Source organism: Hyperolius riggenbachi, chromosome 10 (assembly GCF_040937935.1).
Source record: "Hyperolius riggenbachi isolate aHypRig1 chromosome 10, aHypRig1.pri, whole genome shotgun sequence".
NCBI classification, from domain to species: domain Eukaryota; kingdom Metazoa; phylum Chordata; class Amphibia; order Anura; family Hyperoliidae; genus Hyperolius; species Hyperolius riggenbachi.
Window position 1 is genome coordinate 66,087,694 of NC_090655.1, and position 12,294 is coordinate 66,099,987.

General features: G+C 44.5%; 1 protein-coding gene across 3 annotated transcripts in view; it reads left to right on the plus strand.

The window, feature by feature from the left end:
* The first annotated feature begins 7,075 nt into the window (after positions 1–7,075).
* Positions 7,076–12,294, plus strand: part of VWA2 (von Willebrand factor A domain containing 2) — a 75,220-nt gene continuing 70,001 nt past the window's right edge. For 2 of the 3 annotated variants that reach the window (XM_068258418.1, XM_068258420.1), the window contains exon 1: positions 7,076–7,176. The gene's annotated coding sequence lies outside the window, so the exon portion shown is untranslated. The other variant, XM_068258419.1, reaches the window with a different exon arrangement.

Below are 12,294 nucleotides of genomic sequence, written 5' to 3' on the forward strand. Positions count from 1 at the left end.
TATGGCAGCCTCCATATAACTCTCACTTCAGGTTAAGTCCCAGTGCACACCGAGCGGATTTGGATGCGATCCACCGGCTGCATCCGCCTGTAAATCCGCTTGGCTAATGTATTTCAATGGGCTGGTGCACACCGGCGGTTTGAGGTTTGTAGCAAACCGCAAACGTGCCTCCTGCTGCATGTTTGCGGTTTGCTAAAAACCTCAAACTGCCGGTGTGCACCAGCCCATTGAAATACAATAGCCAAGCGGATTTACAGGCGGATGCGGCCGGCGGATTGCATCCAAATCCGCTCGGTGTGCACTGGGCCAAATCTCTGAAATCCGCGCCAAAAACCGCTAGCGTTTTGTGGATCTGCTAGCGGTTTTGGTGTGCACTGGGCCATAGAAACACTTTGTAAATCCTCCCTTATGAGAAACTCCACAGGACATTTAAATTTGTTATTTTGTAAGTCTGTCTATGAATTCTAGTGAATGTTGCCAACCAAGGGGAGTCTGCCTGGATGTGCCCAATCTTTGTAAGTCCATCGCTAAGTTTATTATTCATGAATTCTATTGGCTCAGAGGCTCCCATCTAGGAGTTATTAGAGAGGCTGGTGTTTATACTCATCAGTGCAATTAGTTGTGTGCTTTAAGTTTGTCTCACTCCTTCGTCACGCTACACGGACTGACATTAAAGCATTCTAGCATACAGGAAAACCCAGGCTGAGATCAGATCAGAGGCGCTGGGGCAACTCGCTTCAAACGCACGGAAATGATTGTAGCGCTACATCAATAAATGCTTAACCCACTACAGAAAAAAAGCATAAAACTTAAAGTAAACATGAAGCGAAAAAAACTTTAGATATAATGAATTGTATGTGTAGTACAGATAACAAATAGAACATTAGCAGCAAAGAAAAGTCTTATTTTTATTTTCAGTTACAGTATATAGCGTTTTTTTAAAAACATCGCATAATTCTGTCATATTTGCAGTTTAGAAACCACTCTTTTATGCTATAAAACATACCAAAGCTAATGACCTTTTGAACTTTCCTGCAGTAAAACCTTATCTCAAGCTGTCTCTCACTGTTTAGAGACTCTGAAGTCTCTTAAAAATCCCTTTTTTTTATTACAAAATCCTGTTTAATATGCTAGCCCTACCTAAACCGCTGCATCCCCGCGGCTGTAATCTATCTAAATCCCCCCTAACTCCCCCCTCCCTCTCCCCCACAAAATCCACGACTTTCTTGGTCATGGATTTTGCTGCTGTTGGAGGCAGAGCAATGAGCTGCGGTTCTGCCTCTCAGCGCGTCTATCAGCCGCGTATCTCTGCCTCTCCCCCGCCCCTCTCAGTGAAAGAAGACTGAGAGGGGAGGGGGAGAGGCGGCGATCCGGGCTGACAGACGTGCTGAGAGGCAGAGCTGCGGCTCATAGCTCTGCCTCTCACAGAAGCGCTGCCCGGACTTCCCCCAGGGCCGGCGCTACCATAGAGGCAAAGGAGGCAGCTGCCCCAGGGCCCCAGAGCTTGTAGGGGCCCCCAGTGGCTACAAGAGGAAAAAAAAAGTTCTCAAATTGGCCTTATAGTTTTTGGGAAAATCGATTTTAAAGTTTCAAAGGAAAAAAAATACACATTTAAAAACCTGCCGACTTTAATGGTTAATAGCAAATCCACCTTAAATGCTAGAAACCCTAAATTTGCAGGATATGTTAAGGAGATCATTAGGAATATGAGGTAAAAACAATTTTTCAAAAAGACCTTATAGTTTTTGAGAAAATCTATTTTAAAGTTTCGAAGGAAAAAAGTATACTTTTAAATGCGGTAAATGTCACTTTTAGTAGCAAACCTAACGGTAGTGTAATTTTACATGCATCAAACGAAAGCGCAATAAATTTCCTGACGGGGTTTCCAGGGGGTCTATACGCAGCCGCAGCACTTTGGCCAGAGATCACTAAACAGCCGCAATATGACTGTATGAAGATCCCTGGCATTTTTTCCTATTTTCCCAATTTTTTTTTTTTATGTTTAGAGTGTGGGAATTTTTTTTTTAAAAAAATTATGTGGGGTCCCCCCTCCTGAAACTTTTTAACCCCTTGTCCCCCATGCAGGCTGGGATAGACAGAATGTGGAGCTCCGACCGATTCGGACTTTACACCCTGACTATACCAGCTGCAAAAAAATGCCGATTTTTGTTCCGCGGTATATGTTGGGGGGGGCCCCCAGGTTTATTTTGCCCTGGGGCCCCATTTTTGCTTAAACCGGCCCTGATTGCCCCCTAGGGAGTTTTGGGGGATTTAGTTAGATCACAGCGGCGGTTTAGGTAGGGCTTATATGTTAAACAGGATTTTGTAATAAAACGAGGATTTTTAAGAGACTTCAGAGTCTCTTTAAGTGCTTCAGAAAACAGGACTGTATTTGACCCAGAGCTAAGAGAAGCTCTTTGCATAAATGACAACTGAACTCTTCCTGTACTGGAAGACAATATGAGACTCTTTCCTTTGCTACTAATGTTCTATTTCTTAGCTGTACACATGCAATTAATTATCTATTCATTTTATTTTCGCTTCAGGTTTGCTTTAATTCCAAGTCTGCATGTGTAGATTGCTTTCAAGTGTTGCTATTCACGAACAGTGTTGTTTTCCCAATAAATAGGATGCTTTACTCCTAAAAAGGATTTCTGAAGAACTGTTGGCTCTGCTTAGGCAGATTTCCCCTAATAGCATTGTAGGAGAGCGTATGTATGTTATAGATGTCATCAGTCAGGTAGTGTGGCGCTCATCATTGGATAGAAGACACTATCCCCCTGGATTTCTCCTTATAAAGGCACAGTGTCAGCACAACACTCAGACAAATACAATCTGAAACAAGTCAGCAATGTCAGTCTGCATATTACGTTAAATTACCCTGGTTAAAGTGGACCTGAACTCTTGCACAGGACAGAAGGAAAACCTAGAGAAATGCACCCAGTACTAATGAAGGCCCCCTGCACACTGCTAATCTGATTAAAAATCGGAATCACAGGGGCGTAGCTTGGTGTGGGCGGGGTAGGACACGTGTCCCCGGGTGCTGGGTCCCTAGGGGAGCCCAGCCGTGACCTGTGTTTTATTTATTTATTTACCCACCAGCGGGAGCACAGAGAAGAGGGAGAGCTGTGGACACAGCGGTGGGGAAGGGGGGGGGGGGAGTCTCCCCTTCCCTCACCCTCTCTCTCGCTCCCCCTGCAGATATGAGCGACGGGCGGCAGAACACTTACTCCATTCGCGAGGTATAGACAGATCTGTGCTCCGCTAATCTGGTCTAGTCTAGACCAGATCAGCGGAGCACAGATCTGTCTTCTCCACGCAAATGGAGTAAGGGTTCTGTCGCCCGCCCGTCGCTCATATCTGCAGGGGGAGTGAGAGAGAGGGTGAGCCCTAGGGTGAGGGAAAGGGGGGGAGACTTCCCCCCCCCCCCCCACCGCTGTGTCCTCTTCTCTGCGCTCCCGCTGGGGTGGGGTGGAGGGGGCTCCTGGCTCCATATTTTGGGGACATATACCCCTGGCTACTTATAATGGGGATATATATACACCGGGCTACTTATACTGGGGACATATACCCCTGACTACATATACTGGGGACATATACCCCTGACTACATATACTGGGCACATATACCCCTGACTACATATACTGGGCACATATACCCCTGGCTACATATACTGGGCACATATACCCCTGGCTACATATACTGGGCACATATACCCCTGGCTACTTATACTGGGGACATATACTCCTGGCTACTTCTACTGGGGACATATACCCCTGACTACATATACTGGGCACATATACCCCTGGCTACTTATACTGGGGACATATACTCCTGGCTACTTATTCTGGGGATAAATATACACCTGGCTACTTATACTGGGCACATATACACCTGGCTACTTATACTGGGGACATATATACACCTGGCTACTTATACTGGGGACACATATACACCTGGTGACTTGTACTGGGCACATATACCCCTGGCTACCTATACTGGGGACATATACTCATGGCTACTTATTCTGGGGATATATATACACCTGGCTACTTATTCTGGGGACATATATACACCTGGCTACTTATACTGGGCACATATACCCCTTGCTACTTATACTGGGGACATATATATACCTGGCTACTTATACTGGGGACATATATACACCTGGCTACTTATACTGGGCACATATACCCCTGGCTACTTTTACTGGGCACATATACCCCTGGCTACTTATACTGGGGACATATATATACCTGGCTACTTATACTGGGGACATATATACACCTGGCTACTTATACTGGGCACATATACCCCTGGCTACTTATACTGGGGACATATATATACCTGGCTACCTATACTGGGGACACATATACACCTGGCTACCTATTCTGGGGACACCTATAGGCCTGGTTACTTCCACTGGGGACACATATAGACCTGGTTACCTATACTGGGGGCACCTATTTTGGGGGAACTGCTGCCAGATTAACTGTATTTTGGGGGAACGGCTGCTGCCAGATTAAGTGTATTTTGGGGAACAGCTGCCAGATGATATGTAAATATACACCTGGCTACTTATACTGGGCACATATACACCTGGCTACTTATACTGGGGAGATATATACACCTGGCTACTTATACTGGGGACACATATACACCTGGTGACTTGTACTGGGCACATATACCCCTGGCTACTTATACTGGGGACATATACTCATGGCTAATTATTCTGGGGATATATATATATACACCTGGCTACTTATTCTGGGGATATATATACACCTGGCTACTTATACTGGGCACATATACCCCTGGCTACTTATTCTGGGGATATATATATACACCTGGCTACTTATACTGGGCACATATACCCCTGGCTACTTATACAGGGGACATATATACACCTGGCTACTTATACTGGGCACATATACCCCTGGCTACTTATACTGGGGACACATATACACCTGGCTACCTATACTGGGCACACATATACACCTGGCTACCTATACTGTGGACACATATACACCTGGCTACCTATTCTGGGGACACCTGTAGGCCTGGTTACTTCCACTGGGGACACATATAGACCTGGTTACCTATACTGGGGGCACCTATTTTGGGGGAACTGCTGCTATATTAACTGTATTTTTGGGGAACGGCTGCTGCCAGATTAAGTGTATTTTGGGGAACAGCTGCCAGATGATATGTATGTTGGGGGAACCACTGCTGCCAGATTATGTCTATTTTGGGGGAACTTCTGGCAAATTACATGTATTTTTGGTGAAATGCTGTCAGACTACATGTATTTTGGGGGGAAACACTATGGCAGAGCTCAAACTTCCCTGGCAGACCTTTTACACCACTGCTAAGGTCATGTATATTTGACCCCACCTATTACCACGCCCACATTCTATTGTATGGCTACTCCTCTTTTTTGGTGCGGTCCCTCCTTACAGGGCTTGTTAATAGTCTTTGTCCGCAGGCGCTGAAAGCCCTAGCCACGCCTCTGCGAAATTGAATGTAAAATCCAGAATTGAATAAAAATCAGAATCGGAAACGCATGTAGTGTGCAAGAGGCCTTAGATAGTTTAGCCTGTCTAATTCCCACTCATGTTACTAATCACAAGGTGTAATTTGATCTCTCCCCTGTGTTAGCTGACTGCTCATTTGAAAGCACAGGATGTTAACCCTATGTGTGTTTCCATGTAAGCAGGAAGTAGACACTGCAGATTTGTTGCTGGATTTGTTTTTCTTTAAAGGTTATTATGCTGTTGCTTATCTTTTAGAGCAGAGAGGAAGTTCTGAGTTAAAGTGTACAGGAATATTTGATAAATGTGTCTTGCTGTTAGTGTGTTGCTCAGCTCCTCCATAGACCTGCATCCCTGCACAAGTGGTGGCATAGGGGCACCTGGTGTCTCACTTCCTGCAGGCCCTCCGGTCACACAGATCTGCCTCTCCAGCCACACAGGAATTCAGAGTATTTTCAAATCTCAGGAGCTCTGCATGAGCTCACCTTTTCCACACCACATCCTCCCTGCCTGTGGCTGCAGGAGATTTCTCAGTGCGGCGGGACTAGAGGAGTTAAATCGGACCTAAACTCAGAACTTCATCTCTGCTCTAAAAGATAAGCAACCGCACCATAACCTTTAAAGAAAAGCATTACTTTGTTACAGCTGATACAAATCCTGCAATAAATGTGCAGTGTCTATTTCCTGCTTTCATGGAAGCAGACGTATTGTTAAAAACCTGTGCTTTAAAATTGGCTTATCTGCCCCCTGTAACGCAACTTTACTGCAAGGCCATAGTGTGAATGGTTCTTAATGCAAAACTCTCTATCAGTTCAGGTGGATGCTGATGGAGCAAAGAATTGCCTCAACGTCAAAATTCAAGCTAATCTCTGGTGTTTTCCAATCGTAAAACTTACTTTTCCTTTCATTTTTATTTTTTACCCCCTTTTCTAACCCCTTTTCTTCACTCAGGGTAAAGTTCCTCAAGCCTTGTGGACTTGCAGAGTTGAGTATGATGAGGTCACCACTTTACTCCCCCCCCCCCCCCCCCCCCCCCAAAAAAAAGGTAAACTTGTTTGTTATGTCTGCTGCACTATGGAAAGCCCACATTTGGTTTCATCAAATTGGGGGATTATTAGCATCATTTGTTTAGTCTTCAGTTGTAGATTTGTATTATCTTCCCTTTATTAATCCCCTGGAGTAACCTGTCCTTGTCCCGTATTTATTTCCCTGTGGCTGTGTCCTCGTCTCCCTTCCTCTCTGGCCTTTCCACGATATAAGTATAATTACGCTGTGACCTCTGTATTATTTCTGGAGAGGGGGGAAGATGTTTGTATATCTACTCTACTCAGTGACGTCCCTCTGTAGGATTCCTGCGAGGGGGATTTCGCATTGCCTGGAAAGACAGCCTTGTTATGTTTAATGAGTCTGCCTTGTCTGGATGATGACAATGAGTTTTGAAATTCTTTCTTTTCTCAGCTGTGTCTGCGGCAGATACCTGACAAGTGTAAACTGATCTTTCCCTATAGGCACCGCCTGCATCTCCACCCTCCATGTCTGAGCACTGGCTCCCTGCACACTGATCAAGCAGTGATCACAGACCACTCTGCCGGGAAGAAGAGGGGGAACCTTCTAGGAACTGCCCTGAACCCCTACGCTGTGCCAGGTGAGTCCTGCCACCCCCTACGCTGTGCCAGGTGAGTCCTGTCACCCCCTATTCTGTGCCAGGTGAATCCTGTCACCCCCTATTCTGTGCCAGGTGAGTCCTGCCACCCCCTACGCTGTGCCAGATGAGACCTGCCAGGTGATGTGCGTTGTCTGCTCTGTAAGGAACAACATGAGTGATAAGTATTCTTGCCTTGCCTCAATTTTATTCCTACCTGCTGCGTGTTTGTACATTCCCGTGGGAGTGACTTTGTTGGGTGGTTATCATTTAGTATTTATATAGCGCCAACATCTTCCGCAGCGCTGTACAGAGTATATTGTCTTGTCACTTAACTGTCTCTCAGTGGGTCTGACAATCTATTCCCTACCATAGTCATGTGTCTATGTATGTATTGTGTAGTGTATGTATTGTAGTCTAGGGCCAATTTAGGGGCAAGCCATTAAACTTTTTTGATGCTATTGGGATGTGGGAGGAAACCGGAGTACCAAGAGAAAACCCATGCAGGCATGGGGAGAACAGACATTATTATTATTATTTATTTAGTATTTACATAGAGCTGACATCTTCCCCAGCGCTGTACAGCATATATAGTCTTGTCACTTAAACGAAACCAGGGCTGAGCGAATATAAATGTTTTATACATACCTGGGGCTTCCTCCAGCCCCATGCGCACGGATCACTCCCATGCCGCCATCCTCAGCCTTCTCCCTTTTCGGTATCAGGTCCTGTAGCTTCGGACAGTCGCAGCCAGTCTGCGCAAAAAAAAGTGCACCGTCTGCGTATCTCCAGGAGCCGGTCTAAAATAAATGTTGCCATAAAAAGTTTAATTGCAAATTAAGTGTGATCTGAGTAGGATTAGTGTTTGAACAATCAAAATCATCATGTATAGTTGCCAAATAGGGTCGCTAAATGTATACCGCTACAGAAAAGTAAAAAATGTTACATACACAGGGGAAACTCGAAAAATTTGAATATTGTGCAAAAGTCAATTTATTTCAGTAAGTCAACCTAAAAAGTGATATGAAATAGACTCATCACATGCAAATATTTCATGTCTTTATTTCTTATAATTTTGAGGATTATGGTTTACGAATTATGAAAACCTCAAAATTAGTATCTCAGACCATTACACTATTGTGAAAATGTTGAATATTCTAGGCTCAAAGTGTCGGACTCTATTTCATTTATTAGTTTCATATTTTAACTTAATCCGACCAAAATAAATGAACTTTTGCACGATATTTTAATTGTTTTGAGTTTCACCTATCAGGTACAATGTTTACAAACAGAAATCACAAGTGTTTAATAGGTAGGGACATTGAATTGTGAACTCTGTTGAGGGACAGGGAGTCATGTGACTTTATCATAATTAGCTTTACCTTATTTTATTACCATATTATTAGTTTTGTTACCGTAATTAGTTTTATTAGGGATTCGCCCACATGGACTATGGAGAGGGAATTCACAGGCACTGTTGTTTGAGGCTTGAGGGCAGGTTAGAAAAATGCAATTTTTTCTTTCTAGTTGAACTGGCCACAGACCAGTGAGGATGGTTGGTTGGGCAGCCATAATCCAGTCACCATCAAAGTAAAGCTGTATACACTAAAAAGGTGTTCTAGGCAATTGTTTGTGATTATTTGGCTGAAGGTGCAGTGTGTTCTCCCTGACATCACATACTTCCCCTTCATCAGTGCACAGAGTTTAAAGTGAACAGAAGGTAAACGCAGATAAATGCGCCCTATATGTTGTTTTTTTGTTTGTTTTATTTTTAAACATATTTTATTTGTTCCATGAGCAGCAAGGTACAACAAAACTGCAATAGCAGACACACAAGCCGTACACAAGCCAATTGCATAGACAGTTGCCCCAAATACCAGAAAGAGAAAAAACTCAGGGCCACTTAAAGCGGACCCAAACCAAACATTTTTTTAATTCAAAATATTTAGTTGCACCACTCTGACACATACAAAGATAAATAAACACTCCTTCAAGCCTATGAGCATTTCAGTGCATGCTTTTCACCCTTCTCTTTTCATAACCAGGGTTATACAGGTGGCAGCCATTAGCAATTCCTCCTTTGCCGGACACCACCTACTTCACCAGTTTGCCGGATTCTGTCCCGGCAATCTGAAAGGAAGGGAGGGGTTGCTGCAATAAATGTAAAATATTTTATATGTGGCATCATGCAGCTGGAAAAAGGATGCTATTTATTATTATAATTTAGAAAATAGATTGTATTTCTGAAATCTTATATTTTTTATTTGAGTCCACTTTAACAGTGAATAAACTAAATTGGAACAAGCTAAATTTTCCTTCAAAACCCCCTCCCCCCCCCCCCCCCCCCCCCCCCCCCCCAGATTCCAAAGCTCTCTTCTCCAAGTTAAGGTTAGCTCTTACACAGATGTCTCTATTCTTAACCTGCCCAATGTACCCAGAATGCCTTCCGTGCAATACCATCACCCTATATGTTTTTAACCTCCCTGGCGTTCTGAATCCCCACGGCCGCAGGTGGTTTTTGTAACCTAATCTTTTTTTTATCATGTAGCTAGTCTAGCGCTAGCTACATGATTCCCCCCTCCCTGCTTCCTCCCTCCCACCCTTTCGATCACTGCCGGCGATCATGCCCATCAGGAAATCCCGTTCTGAACGGGATTTCCTTCAGGGCTTCCCCCGTCGCCATGGCGACGAACAAAATTACGTCATCGACGTTGTGACGTCAAAGGGAGTCCCGATCCACCCCTCAGCGCTGCCTGGCACTAATTGACCAGGCTGCGCAAGGGGTGTCGGGTGGCCTGTTACGCAGCGGGGAGTGGCGCATCGGCGGCGAGCGGAGAAATGTGCAGCTAGCAAAGTGCTAGCTGCGTGTTTAAAAAAAAATTATTCAAATCGGCCCACCAGGGCCTAAGCAGTGCCCTGCCATGTTACTGGACGAGCTGACCTCGTCCGTAACGCCCAGGAGGTTAGAGACACTGAAGCAAAAAAAAATTATGATCCGATTTGTATGTGCGGTACAGCTAATAAATAAAACATTAGGAGCAGGGACATAACTCTTCCTGTACTGGAAATATTAGACTTAAGAAACTCCAGTTGTTATCTATGCAAAAGAGCCACTGAGCTTCACAACTGAAAGTCTCAGAGAGCACTGTCTTCTGAAGCTGATTATCTCAAGTGTCAGCCACTGTATTTTTTTTTTTTCTGCAGAGGACAATTAACCACTTAACGACCAGCTAACGCCGATAGGCGGCGGCTGGTCGTTTGTGGTTTTGCATGGAAACTTCATGCCGGTTCACGGAGACTGTCTCCGTGAACAGTGTGCGAGCCGCCGATCGTGGCTCGACCGCATAATGTAAACACGCGGGGAAGAAATCCCCGCTATTTACATCAATACGGTGCCGTGACGGAGATCGGCGATCCCCGGCCTCTGATTGGCCGGGGATCGCCGTCATTTGATAGGCTGAAGCCTATCCTATCCAGCGCAGGACGGATTACCGTCCTGCGCAGCTCATAGGGGAAGAGAGAGGGAAGTAAGGGGAGGGAGCGCGCAATATCGTTGCGGAGGGGGGCTTTGAGGAGCCCCCACGCTCGGCCACACGGAGCAGGAGCGATCAGTCCCCCCATCAGGTTGTCCCCCTAGTGGGGAAAAAAGGGGGGGGAAGTCTGATCGCCCTGCTGTAATGACGATCTGTGCTGCGGGCTGGAGAGCCCACGCAGCACAGATACTCTGCAGACAGCCCGGTCCTTAAGTGGTTCACTAGCCTGCTCTGTAAAATCATTTAGAATGCTGAGTAGTGTGTAAACTGCAAATATTAGTGAATGATGCATGTTATAGAAAAAACTATATAACAAAATAAAAAATATTAGAATATTTTCTTTGCTGCTAATGTTCTCGTAATTATCTGTACTACACAACCAATTAATTATATCATAATTATTTTTTTTCGCTTCAGTGTCTCTTTTAAAGGGAACCTGTAAATTATTTAAAATAAACACACGAGGTAACTTCAAATGAACATTAAATAGTTACCTTGGCATCAGTTCCTCTCAGAAGCTCACCATTTTCTTCTGACAATGATCCCTTCCAGTTCTGACAACATTTTGTCAGAACTGAAATATATCAGTTGCTGTCAGTTCTATATCAGTTGCTGTCAGTTATAGCTGAGTGGACAACTGAAGTGCCCGGTAATGTCCATGTTTCCCTATGGCTCAACTGGGTGATGTTATAGTTTAACAGTGTGCTAACCAGAAAGCTGTTATGGGGTAATGGCCATTTTCAAAATGGGCGGATAATTCCCTTCATCACAGTGGACAAACAGGATGCGGGAGAGGTGAAAGAGATTGAGGAGTAGAATACACAGGAGGCAAGTATGACATGTGTATGTTTATTTTGACTTTTAATTTTCAGTTCAGGTTTTCTTTAAGGAGTTTAGCCGAATTCCTTGACTAATCACACCGGTAATTTGATCTCTCAGCTGTTTCAGCTGGCTGCGTGGGCAGAACAGCTAATTTGTAAACACAGGTTGTTAACCCTATGTCTGCTTCCATGAAAGCAGGAAGTAGACACCCCACAGATTTATTTCAGGATTTGTATCAGCTGTAACAAAGAAATGTTTTTTTCTTTAAAGGTTATTAGGCTGTTGCTTATATTTTAGGGCAGAGAGGAAGTTCTGAGTCCAGGGCTTTTTCTAGTCCTCCCTGTCTTAGAACTGAACAGGCTGCTTATTCTGAGCAGATTTCCAAAATGATTGCCAATGTTCGTTTTTAGGTGGCTATTTTCTCAAGTGGTCACCTAGCTTCACCTGGGGGTCAGCAGCTTATCAAACAGGAGGGCTGAGTTCAGCAGGTCTTGTCTGTGCTACAACAATGAGGATGGCAGGTAGACACAGATAGTGCTGCTTACCAAGGGGGAAACAATACTGATCAGGTAGGGTTTCCAGCTTACCTGACTCCACTTGTAAGTAGTGATGATCGTGTCTAGGAGAACTCATGGAGAATCATGTGATTTGTATGATCAGCTGATGGATTTGCAAATCTCTGATTTGCTGTGATCACATCCTGCTTTAGCACAGCAAATCATGCCTAGCAAATCAGAAAGTTACAAAGTTGTCAATTCCCGTAAGA